The sequence below is a fragment of the Eulemur rufifrons genome, chromosome 18, assembly GCF_041146395.1.
Source record: "Eulemur rufifrons isolate Redbay chromosome 18, OSU_ERuf_1, whole genome shotgun sequence".
Lineage (NCBI taxonomy): Eukaryota > Metazoa > Chordata > Mammalia > Primates > Lemuridae > Eulemur > Eulemur rufifrons.
The window spans coordinates 71,178,855-71,193,985 of NC_091000.1; the positions used below are offsets into that span (position 1 = coordinate 71,178,855).

The window sequence follows — 15,131 nt, forward strand, 5'->3', positions numbered from 1 at the left end:
ATCACATAAAACCATAAATCAGTTTTAGAGCATTTATGTCACCCAAATAAGATCCCTCATGCCCATTTATAGCTAATTTCTCCGCCACGCCCCTGCTCCTCCATCCCAGAGAGCCACTAATCTACTTTCTCTATAAATTTGCTTTTTCTGGACATTTTATTTAAATGGAATCATACAGTATGTAACCTTTTTTGTCTGGCTTCTTTCATTCAACGTAATGTTTTTGAGGTTAATCCATGAGGTAATGTTTGGTAGTTTGTTCCTTTTTATTGCTGGAAAAGACTCCACCGTATGGTTATATCATGTCATTGGTTTTTAATAATTGTACAATTTCTTTTGAAAATATTTTTGATCTAGGTTTGACATAAATATCACATTATAGTCTTTAAGATTCTGTTTTGTTTTCTTTTTTGGACTTATTTTGGTGACCTGACACGTTGGTGGTTTCTTAGATGTTCCTTAGAAATTCCAAAAGAATGCCTTTGTTCTCTATGTCACTGTGAATTCATGCCGTTTTAAAAGTTACTCATATGTCCTACCAGTTTTATTATTTATTAGCCATTTGATACTAGAATCTTTGACTATAACTGCTGCTTTATCCCGTTCTTCTTGTATTTCTAATGTTTCTTTTTTTTAAATATAATGTCAAGTGTAATAGTAGTTAAATATTTATACCTTTTCTAGACTATATATCCTTGAGTGATGCAGGCCCTGCAGTGGTGGAGACAGCTTCTGGTAAAGACTACCACAGGAATGGAGGAAACCTCCAGAAAGGTGAGGGTCCAGGCCAGCTGCCTTTATTCTGAGTGGGAAGGGGTGATAAATGTAACTGTGTCAAACAGGTCCGCCTCCAATGTTGGTACTTTTTAAGCCTTCCTCCCATGAGGTAGTAAGAGTAAGAGTCAGTGTGTTTTTAACTGGGCAGATTCACTGAGGTGAGTTTTGGTGGCTATGGGCAGTCTAGGCAAGACCTTTCAGGGAAATGGAAGATTTGGGGAGGGGAAGGGGAGCAGGAAGCAGGGTTTCCGTCCAGCCAGGCTTTCCAGAACTGTTGACAGGTACAGTTGCATTTGAGTAATAGGTGGAAAGTGGGCAGGTTGACTTCTGCTGCCTAACAAGTTGTATATGTTTTTTTCTTCCCACAAATCCGAAATTTCTTTTTGTTAATGGTAGAAAGAAAATAAGAAATAGCAAGAACATAAAAGGCAAGTGACTAAAGTTTATGTGCCCATGAATATATGTGGCTTAAACTTTTTCTTTTTTTCTTTTTTTTTTTTTTTTTTTGAGATGGTGTCTTGCTCTGTCACCCAGGCTGGTGTGCAGTGGTGTGATCATAGCCCACTGCAGCTCAAGGGATCCTCCTGCCTCTGTATCTTGAGTAGTTGGGAATGTAGGCTCACACCACTATGCCTGGCTTGTGGTTTAAACTATTAAGAGAGATTCTAGGTCAAAACAAAAATCCCATCCTATATTTTTCATTAGACACATTTAAAACAGAAAAGAAAGGTTTAAAATTAAAAATGGTTTTTAATGTGTCAAACATGTTGTAGATTGAATGAAGTGTTATTTTGCCACTACCATTAACCTATCCGATGTTACTCAAAGTTGGAAGTAATGGATTGTAAAAATGTACAATTAGGTTACACACTAAAATGACATCATTTGTTATCCTTTTCCCAGTGGTTTTATATTTCTAATACTTTGATGAATAATGTTCCCCAAAGTTTTATTTTTTATTATTTTTGCAATTAGATTGTTACTGTAATGCTTATAATGAAGATTGTCCATTTAATGAAAAGCCAAAAAAAAAAAGTAGGCAAGTTAAGAAACAAAGGAACTTAAAAAAAATGAACTTAATACTTAATCTTAAGTATTAATATAGTATAATTGATGCAAAAACCATTATAAGAAGATAAAGAGGGCCATTTAAAAGTGATAAAGTATTAGACAATGAATATATTATACAATGAAGACATTAGCCATGAACCCTAATGGAACAAACAGTGTACTTTCTATTCATACATTAAATGTTGGAATTAAGGAAAGGTTGCTAGAGATTGGACATGATAATGGTTCTCTCTCTTTCCCAGTAAATATCAATAGGATTTTTAATCCAATTCAAAATGTTTCCAAAAAACTGAGTCTAAAATATTTAATTTGGGGGAGAGAATATAAAATAAATAAAACCAAAAAGGAAGAAGCTTAACCTAGCCCATACAAAAATATCCTATGATGCTATAATAATTAAAACAGGATAATGTTATCACACAAAAGATAATAGATTAATGAAACAGAATAAATAGAAATAGACTCTTGGAAAATTATGACACAGAAACAGATTGCAGGATATGATAAAGATGCTGTTTCAACTCAGAAGGAAAACAATGGATTATTTAGCAAATGGTGTTAGGACAATTGACTATCCATTTTGGAAGGAAATTAAGTTAGATTCCTACCTTATGCTAGAGAGAAAAATAAATTCTACATAATGTAGAAAGGCTAAGTGTTAAACATACAGAAACACATAGAATTAGAATAAATTATAAGAGAATTTTTTAATAATTATTTGGTAGGGAAGGCCAGACACAAAACCCAGAAGTCATAAAAGAAAAGACCCAATCATTTAACTAAATAATCTCAAAGACTTTGGTATAACAAAGTGCTATAAAAAGTTTAAGCCAGGTGCTATGGCACATGCCTGTACCCCTATCTGAGGCAAGAAGATAGCTTAAGCCATAGAGTTCAAGTCCAACCTGAGCAACATAGCAAGACCTTGTCTCTTAAAAAAAAAAAAAATTAAAAGATAATAGTCTAGGAAAATTCACTTATACATTTTAGAAAATAAAAATTAGTATTTAGAATGTGTAAAGAACTCCTAACCAGATCTCTTATGTCCAACCCCATATTTATAACAGCTTACTGGACATTTACATCTGGGTGTTCTATCACTAACCTCATAGTTCTCTTGTCTGGAATTGAACTCATTATCTTCCCCCTCCTCTTCATTTTCCTGTTTACCCTCTAAATCTGTTCTTCATAAAGTCTCTATCTCTTTAGTAACGAGTATTCCCATTGAACTGTAGTACCAAGTTGGAAACCATAGCATTATCTTAGAATGATTAAGCAGGTAGTGGCCAGTTGGTGAGTCATGAAAGCAGTTTAGCTGATTGTGATCAGCTTTTTTTAATGAAATGAAATAAAATAGAAAATGAAAGACCACATTGGAAATGGAGTAATTACTGTTCTGTAAAATATTCATTTTCCTTATATACACATATATTGTCAAATGCATGTACTGGGTCATGATATAAAATGTGTTTCAAATTGTGATCTTAGCCAAAAAAATATTTGAAAACTACTGATATCTCTCTTCCTCTCACTGCCAATTCTAATCAGTCACCAAGACTTGGTCAGTTGTAGAACTTTTATACCAGTCTGTTTTTCAGTGTCACTTCTGCACTCTTGGTCTACCTGCCTTTACTCTTCTCCTTCAAGCCTTCATTCTGATTGTTGCCAGTATCCCAATTCCAGTCACATGATTACCCAGTTAAGGAGCTGTCAGTGGTCTTCCATTGCCTTAGAATAAGAGTCCATACTCCTTAGCACATCATAAAAGGCTTCTTTCAGTTCACAGGTCTTGTCACTCCCATCAAGCTCTTTCACTCCAGACAAGCTAACTTAGAATTTCCTTTCACACAGCTAACTGTACTTGCTGTTGGATCTGCCTAAAATGATTTTGTCTATTTTGTTTCAAAACACTTTTTAAATAGAAAGTTTCTCTGAAATCTACTTCTTTCTTCTGAAGCATTTACCTGCTCTGTCAGCACAACTCTGTCAGCCCTTTTATCTTTAGTACATTTTTATGTGCTTATTTGTGACTCTTAGGAAATCCATAAGCATTTGAGGGCAGCACTCATGTTTTCTTTTCCTTTGTTTTTGCAATGCCTAGGGCTGGCACTAGGAGCACTCAAAGATTTATTAAATAATTTTTTAAGAAAAAAGTTTTTTATTAGACCTGCCTACAAACAGAGTGGCTGCCCTATAAATAGTCAACTCCTTGCCATTGAAAATTCAAGCAGAATCTTGGCTACTATCTTAGTCTTCTCAGGCAACCATAACAAAATACCATAGAATGAGTGGCTAAGACAACAGAAGTTCATTTTCTCATAGTTCTGGAGGGTGGAAGTCTGAGATCACGGTGCCCCCCATGGTCAGGTTCTGGTGAGAGATCTCTTCCTGACTTGGAGATGGCTGCCTTCTTGCTGTGTCCTCACATAAGAGAGGGGAAGAAAGCTCTCTCCTGTCCTGTACAAGGGTGCTAATCATCTAAACATAATTACCTCCCAAAGGCCCCATCTCCAAATACCATCACATTGTGGATTAGGGCTTCAACATATGAATTTGGGAATTGTGGGGGAACACAGTTCAGTCTGTAACAGCTACTAGAATGGATATTTGTCATGTATAATATAAAAAGTATTTGTGTACTGGGAAAAGCTTGGACCAGATGGTATATAAGGTTTTTTTAGTGTTTAAATGATATAATGTTGCTGCTGTTAACATTTTATCCCCTTTTTTAAATCAGATAAACTTTCTAAAACTAAGAAAGAAAATTTGTTATCTTCCAATTGTTGTAATGAAGTCAAATTGACTTTTCCTGATGATGACTGGGATTCCTTGGCACTAGAGCAAAGAGCTAATGACAAAGAAATCGGCAACATTGACAAAATAGATTTATTGGAGCCATCTTTTTCAGTGAGTTAAGGTACTAACAGAAAGAGTACTCAGTCTCAGTCATGTGAGTTTGAAGACAGTACTGACTATGCTTCCTTAAATGAAACATACTCTAGTCATTATTCAGAGTCAAAACTAAAAGCATGAAAGTATTATTCTTTTAAGTTCACAATTAGATCCTGAAATGCAGAAAAGAAAGGAGGTGTTTTGATATTTTGGAACATCAAGGTAATAAGACTTGACGTGGAAAGAATGTACAAGATTTCAGATGGTAAATATAAAGAAACTGCTGAAGATATGCAAAAGCATGATACAGATGAAGACTCACAGCAGGAATATCACAGTGCAGAAGAACAAGAATATATAAGTAACCATTTATCTTTTGATCATACAAAAACATTAAGTATATCTAATCTGGAAGTTGAATTAAGAAATTCAGGTTATGAAGTTAAATGTGCTAGCAATCTAGAAGATAATCATGTTAAATTGGAAAGTGGTTCTATCTTTTCTTTAGAGTCACTTGATGTTTATGGAGAAGCAGATTCACCTCACGTCTCCAAATTTCAGAATTCTGTCATGTTAAGAGAATATTATGAAAAGTGTAAGGAACAAGAGACTAATGTACCACACAGTATTTGATGACAGTATACTAACAAGCAGTTCTCTTGGAAACCAGGAATCTCAATCTAAGAGTGGTTTCTTGAACCCTCAAAAAGCATTAAAAACTAAAATTTATACTGAAAAAATGAAATCTCCAATAACTAAAAGTACAGATTTTTGTGGAAATACAATTGTTGAGAACAAAATATTACAGCACCTTAAAAATTCTAGCACATTACCACAAGACAAAGCTTTGGAGACATTACTACAACCCTGTAAAGATTGTCAAACTTCCTGGACCTCTGTTTTTGATGACTCAGTAATTTCTGCCTGTGAATATTCACATTATAAAAGCCTACAAAACACCCCTGACTCAGCCTGAGATTTTTCTAGTACACTACCAAGGGTTACAGTCAGAGATATTCAGGCAATAGAAGAAGGTAGCTCGTAAAAGTTGCCAGTAGCAGTGCCACAAATAAAACGTGCCTTCACAATATGGAAGGAATAAATCCTAAATCAATGACAAATGCAGCAAGTTTTACAGTCACAATTAATCAGACTGTGGATGTTAGCATTCATTTTAGGGCTTGTTTTACAACCAGCAGGGCAACAAGTGCAAGATCTTCTGTAGTATCTGCATCAAGCAACACAGAGATTACAATGATGAATAAAAAACGGCCTGGTGAATGGCAAAGTGAGCAACAAAGAAGTGTGGCTTGTAATACAGAGTGGTCACAGGGTCAAGATTGGGTAGATCCTCAGATGGCTGTGATAAAAAGATGAGGAAAATCTCCCTCAGTTGGCGGTTTAAAACCTAATGGAAATTTTCTAAACAAGGTAAAATCAATATGATTAATAACAATTTTATTTGACTTTATAAAGAGACAGTATATGCTAACAAATGTTTTTGGTTCATTGATTATGTTGAGGCTTTTGTGAGAAAATGCTAGATGAGAGGAAAGGGGATATAGATTATTACCAGCCCTATCCTCTCATGGCTGCTATTGCCACAAAGTACATTAGAAGTTGAATTTTACATTTTATTAATACTAGTTTGGAACTCCAGATAGACCATGTGTTATTTATCATATATTTATAATTTAGTTGAAAATCATGTTTTCAGGATTCCCTGGAATTAAGAAAAACATCTGATATCACAGACTTCAGGAAACATCCTTAGAGGTACGTCAGATGTGTGAGCTTGCAGATACATATGGGGGGAAATCGAAATAGTGTTTGTTTTGTGCGTAGCATATTTAACCATACAGAATAAAACAATATAGAATATTAAAGCCCTTCATTTATTGAGATTTCTGTCTCAATTTCATCAGAAACTCCTGGCATCTTACCTGTTCAACCTAAACTCATACTGATTTAATTTTCCATTGTCTTTCATTTTATTCCCCTATAGACAAAAACAAAAAATGTTTTTTTAAATATTATAAATTTGAAGAAGTAAATAGCTACTTTCACTGGTGTGTTTTAATTTTGATTTTAATTTATTATGTAATTTGCTTTGCATTTATTAAGATACCCTTATAATTCAGAGCACCATGAAGCATGAGGAAGTGGGAAGGTAGAGAAACAGGGAGGTGTCTAAGAAGCCAAATTAGTTATAATGTTCTGAGGTCATTTACTTTTTCCTTCCTTCATTCATTCTTCTAATGAGTTTATTCTGGCATCTCAACTCCAGAAGCAGAAGTATTGAGAACAGCTGAAATTGGCAACTGGAAACAAGGGAAGACTTCCAATAACATTAACACTCAAAAAGATGTAATGACTTGGGGCTTTTCGATGGATATGTTGTAATAGCACAGCAAAATATTTGCTTATGTTAAGGAAAATGTACATTATTTTCTGCTAAAAAAGATGGTATGTTTAAGAACGATTTCCATCCAAAATGCTGACAACTTAAAAAAATCTTGGCCGAAGTTTGATTTAGGCTGAAAAATATATTGATTCTGGATAAAGTTATTATGTTAGGTTGGAATCCTTTTTTGGTAAAAGAAAGTATGAATTTGAGAATTGTTTACTTCCTTGACTTCTAGAAAGCATATATTTAGTCATAATTCTTGATGTCCTTGTTTTCTGAAGCTGTTATGTGTTCCTACAGCCTCTCTATCCTGAGTAGAATCCATTTAAACTTGATAGGGAAATGCAAGAAATTTAAAATGTTTCTAGAGGCCTGTCATTACTATAGAAAAATGTTTGGAATCTTAACCTAATCCTTTTTTTTTTTTTTTAATTTTAAAGGGAATTTCAACTTTTTAAAGAGACGGAGAATTTGCCATCAGTGTGCTGTCAGAAAATAATGCAGAGAGCCGTGAAAGCAGAGCTGCAACTTTTAACTGTTCACTATCAGACGTGTCATCGTCATTGTTGTGATATTTACAAACTTGGAATGGAAAATAGGGAGGGATTATATAGGTGTTTATTGATTTTAAATCTGTATTTTTAAAGAAATGTATCACTACCTTCAAGTTTATTCTGGAAATTTTTTTTTAATTTTCATTTTTGAAGGGCAGAATGAGGGGTAGATTGTAACTGGGCTTGTTAGCTGGCCTAGGGGTAATGGACTTTTCCTAGAAAAAGTAATATGTTTGAACTTTATATAAAGTCCAAGTAAGAATGAAGTCAGGGGGGTTTTGCATGACATTCTACCACATTCTCTCTGGTTTATCTGTTGAGAGATGTTTGTACTGCCCTTAGGAAAGCACATTAATTGTGGTTCACTTTCTTTTACTCAATATTTAAAAGAAAAAAAAATATGATCTATAGAGTTAGAACTAAGTGTATAATATGTTAATATTAGTGTTCAATGGATGATTTGGGCCTAAATAATTTAGTTTTGTGAACTTAAATTTTGAACAGGAATTTATCAAGTAATTCTGCTAAGAAGGAATTAGGATCGGCACTACTATCTGTTTCGGGAGACTTAAAAGTTAGATATGTGAGTGTGAAAGAAAAAATACACAAGGGCATACCACTGGAAGAGCTGCCCCCACTGTCAGTAGAATCAAAATTGTTATCTGCCTTCTCTACTTTTGCTTCCAGAGTATGTATATATGTTTTAGGAATAAAAATTTTACTTCATTTAGACAGAAAACACTTTAAACAGAGATATTTCTTTTCTGTCTTTACAGCTGATGAAAGAAGAATCACATGCGTGAGTTGATTTCATCTAATTTAGAACTCATTAAATCTTTAAAATCACTTAATCCAGTTAACTTTAAATTTTCTATTTTGGTGCCTAGTTAAAACATTGATGAATTCTTTAATGAAGTGTTTATTATCTTTTTTACTGATATGTAATATTTGTGCATATTTATAGAGTATATGCATAGAATGTGTAATAATCAAGTTCAGGGTATTTAGGATATCCATCACTTCATATATTTAATATTTATTGTTTCTGTGTTGAGAACATTTCGAGTCCTCTCTTCTAGCTATTTTGAAATATAAAATACATTGTTAACTATAGTCCGCTATCAAACATTAGATCTTGTTCCTTCTGAAGTGTTTATCTGTTTAGCTTTTCAGGAGCAGATTCTGAACTAGATGATCAAAGTGCTCAGGATGTTGATGTTTCTTTGAACCTAAAAAAGACACTCTCTCAAGTAAGATTTTTAGAAAGTTCATCTGTATAAATCTTTAATTTTATGGCTTAAGTAAACTAGAGACTCCAACATTCTTCTTTTCACTCAACTAGCTGACTTTATATGCTACCATTTGAAAGATATAACTAATTAAGAGGAACATAATGGTGTATTTAAGCCTAATCAAACAGATATCAGCAATATATGTTGAGTAGGGTAAGCATATAATTTATCACCAAATCAGTAGACTTTTGAGGATGAAAGAGAGTAATGTTAATCATTCACCACAGCAATAGGTATAAATCTGGACTGTCCCAGGCAAATCTATGATATACAGCCATAATCATGTTGTGTGAGTGTAGTTAAAACTAATATCTTGCACCTTCATCTCATGAGGCAGAATAAAGTAATGTTCCATTTATTTTAAGCAGGGAAAAGTTTTAATTTCTCCTTTCTTGAAATGATGAAAATAGTTTTTAAATGCCTCTCATAGGTTTTCTCATTCTCTCTTGTTCCCCCGAGGGAATCTTGGTCAGAAGACAATCAAGAAAGATGGTCTAATCTATATACGAACACCTTGAAAATTATAAAGTGTTATAGTAACATAAGTTACATTCCATTATCAAATGAGGAGGCAATGGGATAGGAAAGCTAAAGTTTATTTTTGCTTTTCTGATTTTGGTCTTAACCTTAAAGTTTCATTATTTTAGTGGTCTTAGGTAATCCCCCAAGATGGATTCTCAAGTCCAAAGTGAAATACTTGATTAATATATGTTCCTTTCTACTAACATGAATGATAAAAAGTAAATTGCTTTAACAAATTATTCAATTGTTAAATTATTTTTTAAAAAAACTCAGTTATCCACAAAGAATTAACAGATTCATAACTAGATTTTTATGTACTTAAATTTCTTACATATTAATACTTTGCTTAAACATTTTGTACATTTAGTACTATATAATAATTCTTTTTTTTTTTTTGAGACAGTCTCTCACTTTGTTGCCCGGGCTAGAGTGAGTGCCGTGGCGTCAGTCTAGCTCACAGCAACCTCAAACTCCTGGGCTCAAGCGATCCTACTGCCTCAGCCTCCCGAGTAGCTGGGACTACAGGCATGCGCCACCATGCCCAGCTAATTTTTTGTGTATATATATTTTAGTTGTCCATATAATTTCTTTCTATTTTTAGTAGAGATGGGGTCTCGCTCTTGCTCAGGCTGGTCTAGAACTCCTGACCTCGAGCGATCCACCCGCCTCGGCCTCCCAGAGTGCTAGGATTACAGGCGTGAGCTACCGCGCCCGGCCTATATGATAATTCTTAAGGGTTTTATTTTCATTGTAATGGTACCAATGGTATAATCTGCTTATTTAGGTAGAAAAAAAATTATTTTTAAAAGCACAAGATGCAGATGTAACATAATTTTTATAATCTTATTTTTGGCTATAAAACAATATCTATTTTAAGTTGGGATTACATTTTAGTCCCTGTCTCATTAAGTTAACTAATTATGCATGAAAGCCAGTATAGTGTAGTATAGTATTTCTAAATTTCAGCTATTCATGTACCATCTTCACAATTTAGCATAGCCCTATATTACCTATAATGTTATTCTGTATTTTTCTTTAAATGATTCTCCTTTTTACAAAAATTTAAGTGTGAAGAATAATTCACTCTTACATATAGGAATGAAATATTACTTCCCATAAATAAAAGATATGCATAAGCATACACTAAATATGTAACTGTTAAATGTTAAGGTTATCAATATTTATATAGACCTCCAAAAATTATCTCAAGTACTTCTCGTGTGTATATGCCACACTTTGCAAAATACTAGTGTTAGCACATGGTAACTATACACAGACTGGATTCAAATCCTAATTCTTGTTAACTGTGACTTGGCACAATGAGTTTCTTAGATTCAGTTTTCTCATCTGTGAAGTCAAGTTGATGGTTTTACTCTCATAGCCTTCATTATTGTAAGGGCTAAATAATGCCAGTGAAGAGTGCCTGTCACATAGTAAGAGGGCAATAATTGCTAGTCCTTTGTATTGTTTTTATTATCTTAATCCTCAGATATCTTTGTTATCTGACAATAGTCATCCTAAACAAGATACATCACCTAAGAAAGATGGTTTAAAAAATGGTGATATAAATGTAGACTTTGATCAACTGAAACTTGATGATAAAGGTTAGTATAAAAATATGTTCTCTTTCATAATTGCCAGAAAACAATTAAGGTTTAAAATATCTTTAGCGTTTATTCATTAATTCAAAATAAATATTTTTGATTGACTACAATGGCATCATTCTGACTGTGAATGTTAAGTATGTTCTTATTATTTTTGCTTGACTTGTCTTTAAAGTCACCTAATATATCTGATAATGCTGAATAATTGGACTTTTATTCTTCTGCTTCATGTTTCCAATTTGAAAACTCTTGTGTCTATTTGTATCTCTGTAAATTGTGTACATTTTTTTAGTTTTGTCCTCTATGTAAAGAGATTATGGTCATTCCAAAAAGATAATTAATTTTAATGACAAAGAGCTGCAGCACTGTTTGGTCCTTTTAAAGAAGTTTTCTCTTACTCTGTATATAAAGTCTTTTTTCTAATAAACACAATTAAATCAGAAAAGTAACAGTTTTAGTAAACTGGGAATCAGTATTAATTAAAGGAAAACTAGGAAGCAGATCACTCAAACTGAAAAGAACTTTTTATTTCGGGACTGCTGAAATCGCTTCTCACAGAAGTTTTATGCTTGGTTCTCTTATTTTGCTTAATATTCATCTTTAGATTTATATATAAAACAAGTAATTCTCATAGTGATTCATCATGTTTTTTAGATAACTTTACAGAGGTTTAAACATTATAGGTAATTCGTAGCTTGTTGTTTTCAATTTATGAGACTGTAGAAATTACCAAGAAATAAGTGAAATAAGTGAAGACTGAGGAATCCTAACCTATTTGTAAAATAATACTTACCTGCTTCTGTGTTGTGTTGGGTGACTGAGCTGTTTGCGTATTTTATTCGTATTTGTAGCTTTTCTTTCTACAAAATGAGAAATTGGCCAGTTGGAGGTCAGCTTTTTAAAGAGCAGAAAATTGCTAAAAGCTTAAATCCAAGATTTAGTTAGCAAGTAGAGAACCTGCATTCTTTTCCACTGAGCCCTCACTGGACACTTTCCAGGTGCGGTTACCTGGTGAACCAAACCAACTTCTCAGTTTTCATCAGGTAACCAGTACTAATCTATCAAATCTGTATCAGTGATGGAAACTATTTGCTTTCGCTCACTTTAATAATTTCATCTATTTCAGGAATATTTTCATTTTTAGATAGTCCTTAAATGCTTATATAGTTAGAATTTTCTCTAGTGCCTGTGATTATTCTATCATTTCTTGTGATAGTTATGCTACCTTCCTTTATTTTTATCTGTATATTTCTGTGGGTTTTTAAATTTTCCATATTAGCAATGGTTTTATTTTTTTTCTGCTTGTATAAATAATGGCTTATTATGATTTTTAAATAAAATATGAAAATATAAGAAAATTACAGTTACCTAAAGTTTCTCCAACCTGCAGTAACCACTATGAATATTTTAGTGACCATTTCAATGCATTTCTTTATGCATATATTAATACATATGCACAACTTAAAATAATATTATATCATCTGATTGTATTGTAAGTGGTTTTTTCTTTCCTTGCATTATTTTCCACCATATCACTTGTCACAATACTGTGTGTTTTGCTTACTTGATACTTGATTGATTGCTTGGTTGACTGCCTTCCCACCCTTACGTACTAGCTCAGCAAGATCAGGGATTTTTGTTCACTGCCAAGTACAGCGTGCAGCCCATAGGGTATCCAGTAGATATTTTACATTGAATTAGTGAAGGGTTAGGTGATAGGTGTAATGTACACCTTCTGACTCCTTTACTGTATTATATCTCTTTACTTCTTTTTCACTGCCGTATAAAAATGTAAAGCTAGGTAGTTTCACTATTTTCCCTGTAGAATACATTTATAATCCAAAGAGATTAACAAATTAAATGAAGTAAGTTAATGAAGAAGGTTAGGCATTAGTTACCTAAAGATGAAAGACTCTGCCTGAATTCTAGCACTAATACTTAACAGAGTTGTGACCTAAACTACTATGACTTCAGTATCATCATCTGTAAAATGGAAATAATATTAGTAATAGCTGCCTCACCAGGTGGTTGGGAGAATCATATGAGGTGATGTGTATATAAAGTGCTTAGCATATTGCCTGGAGCAAAGCATGCAATAAGTGCTAGGCTACTCTTATTACTATTATTAATGAAAACAATAAAATTTACAAATCTCTCATTATTTAAAAATCATTAAAACATAAGTAAAAGTACTCATGAATTCATTCAACAATATTTGTGTACTGCCTATGTGCCTGGTATAGAATTTGCTAGTAATTCAATTTAGTGAATCTTTTTTGATTTCAGACCAGGTTCCCTTCACAATATTGACTATGAGATTGCAGTCTAAGAATTCTTAATTTTTTTGTCAAGCAAGAAAAAAATTATCTGTAATCCTAGTATTTGTGGTTTCCAAAATCATGCTGTCTAACTTAAGTAATTTGTCTCTTTTTTTCTTATGTGCTCTTAACATTATCACAAGCTATATAATACCTGCTGTTGATATTCGTCTGATTGAAAGGTTTTCTTGGTGTGCTATTTCCCCAACAAAGGAATGTGTGTAAAGAGCTCTCTCAGACCACTAGCTCTAGCCAGCACTAACACTAAGGAGTTAAGATCCTATGTATATCCAGTGTGCTCATAGCACTTCTCTGAACCAGGGACAAATAACAGACTTTTTTATTCGTGGTGTAGTCAGCCCATGGGTTCTGTGTTCATGGATTCAACCAACTTTCTTGTCATTATTTCCTAAACAATGCAGCATAACAACTCTTTACATAGAATTTACATTGTATTAGGTATTATAAGTAATCTAGAGATGATTTAAAGTATACAGGAGGATGTGTGTGGATTATATGCAAATACTATGCCACTTTATATAAGGCATTTGAGCATCCTCAGATCTTGGTGTCTACAGGGAGTCCTAGAACCAGTCCTCCAGGGATACCAAGGGACAGCTGTAACTGATTACTCCATTTAGATGTAATTTATTCATTTGAGCTATGAGAGACTTAATATCAACTAATCCAACCCATTTATTTTTTAAGATAATATGATTAAGGCCCAGAAATCTTAACACTGTACTCTAGGCTTTTGGTCTTCAGTCTGGTCATGCTGATATTTGCTGATAACTTTATAATAAGCTTTGTGATAGTAAAAAGAAACCATGAAATATTTAGTAATTTTTCATTTTCTCTTAATATCTCAATACAATAATGATCATTTCTGTGGTATGTTGTGTTTTTCTACAAGCAGAAATGAATGTTGAATGCTTACGAAGAGATAAAGGCTATTTGATACATGTTGGTGGTCTCTGCCCTTCAGTATCTAAGGTATGCCAAGATTCCTTTTTTGAACTTCATTTTTAAATTTATTCATTGTTCATATTATGATTATTTGTTCTTTTTCTTCTTTTCACAATCTTATTTCTCTTTTTTTAGGTCTCATTTCCAGAAATACCAAGTTTCTGAAATTTCAATTTATGATTCTTCTACTAATTACAGGTGTGTTTCCCAAATTCAGTCAAATGTGCATTACTGTGTGCCTGCTGTTCACTAGAGGTTCTGTACCAAACATCAGCCACAGTGGTGATAAAGTCAAAGGCCATTCCCACATGAGTGTCCCAGGCTAGTATAGGGGGACATGTAGACAAATAGTTGCAGTCATTATAGACAAATAGCTGCAGTCGTTAGTTCATGCTGTTCTTCATCAGATCCTTCTTTGATTATACTTTGTATCTTGTTATTAGTGGTATGTAGCAGACTTACTGACTTTGGTGTACTTTATCTTGTTACATACTGTTTCATAGGGAAAGTAGAGTGCCTTAGTTAAGGAGAATGGGCTCCAGAAATAGATAACTTTGGTTTGGTTCCCAGGTCTGTCAGCAACTTGATGAATAAATTTGGGCAATTTACTTAACTTTTTTGTACCTCTGCCTCTTTGTCTATAAAATCAGTTTAGTAGTACTGTCATAGTGTTGTTGTGAAACTACTATGAGTTAAATATGTAAAGCACTAGGAGTAAAGCCTGGCAC

The 15,131-nt window shown here is 33.4% G+C and overlaps 1 pseudogene; it reads left to right on the top strand.

Annotated features, from left to right (window-relative positions):
• The first annotated feature begins 244 nt into the window (after nucleotides 1-244).
• Nucleotides 245-11,879, top strand: LOC138398818 (RNA-binding protein 44-like; annotated as a pseudogene).
• The last annotated feature ends 3,252 nt before the right edge of the window (nucleotides 11,880-15,131 follow it).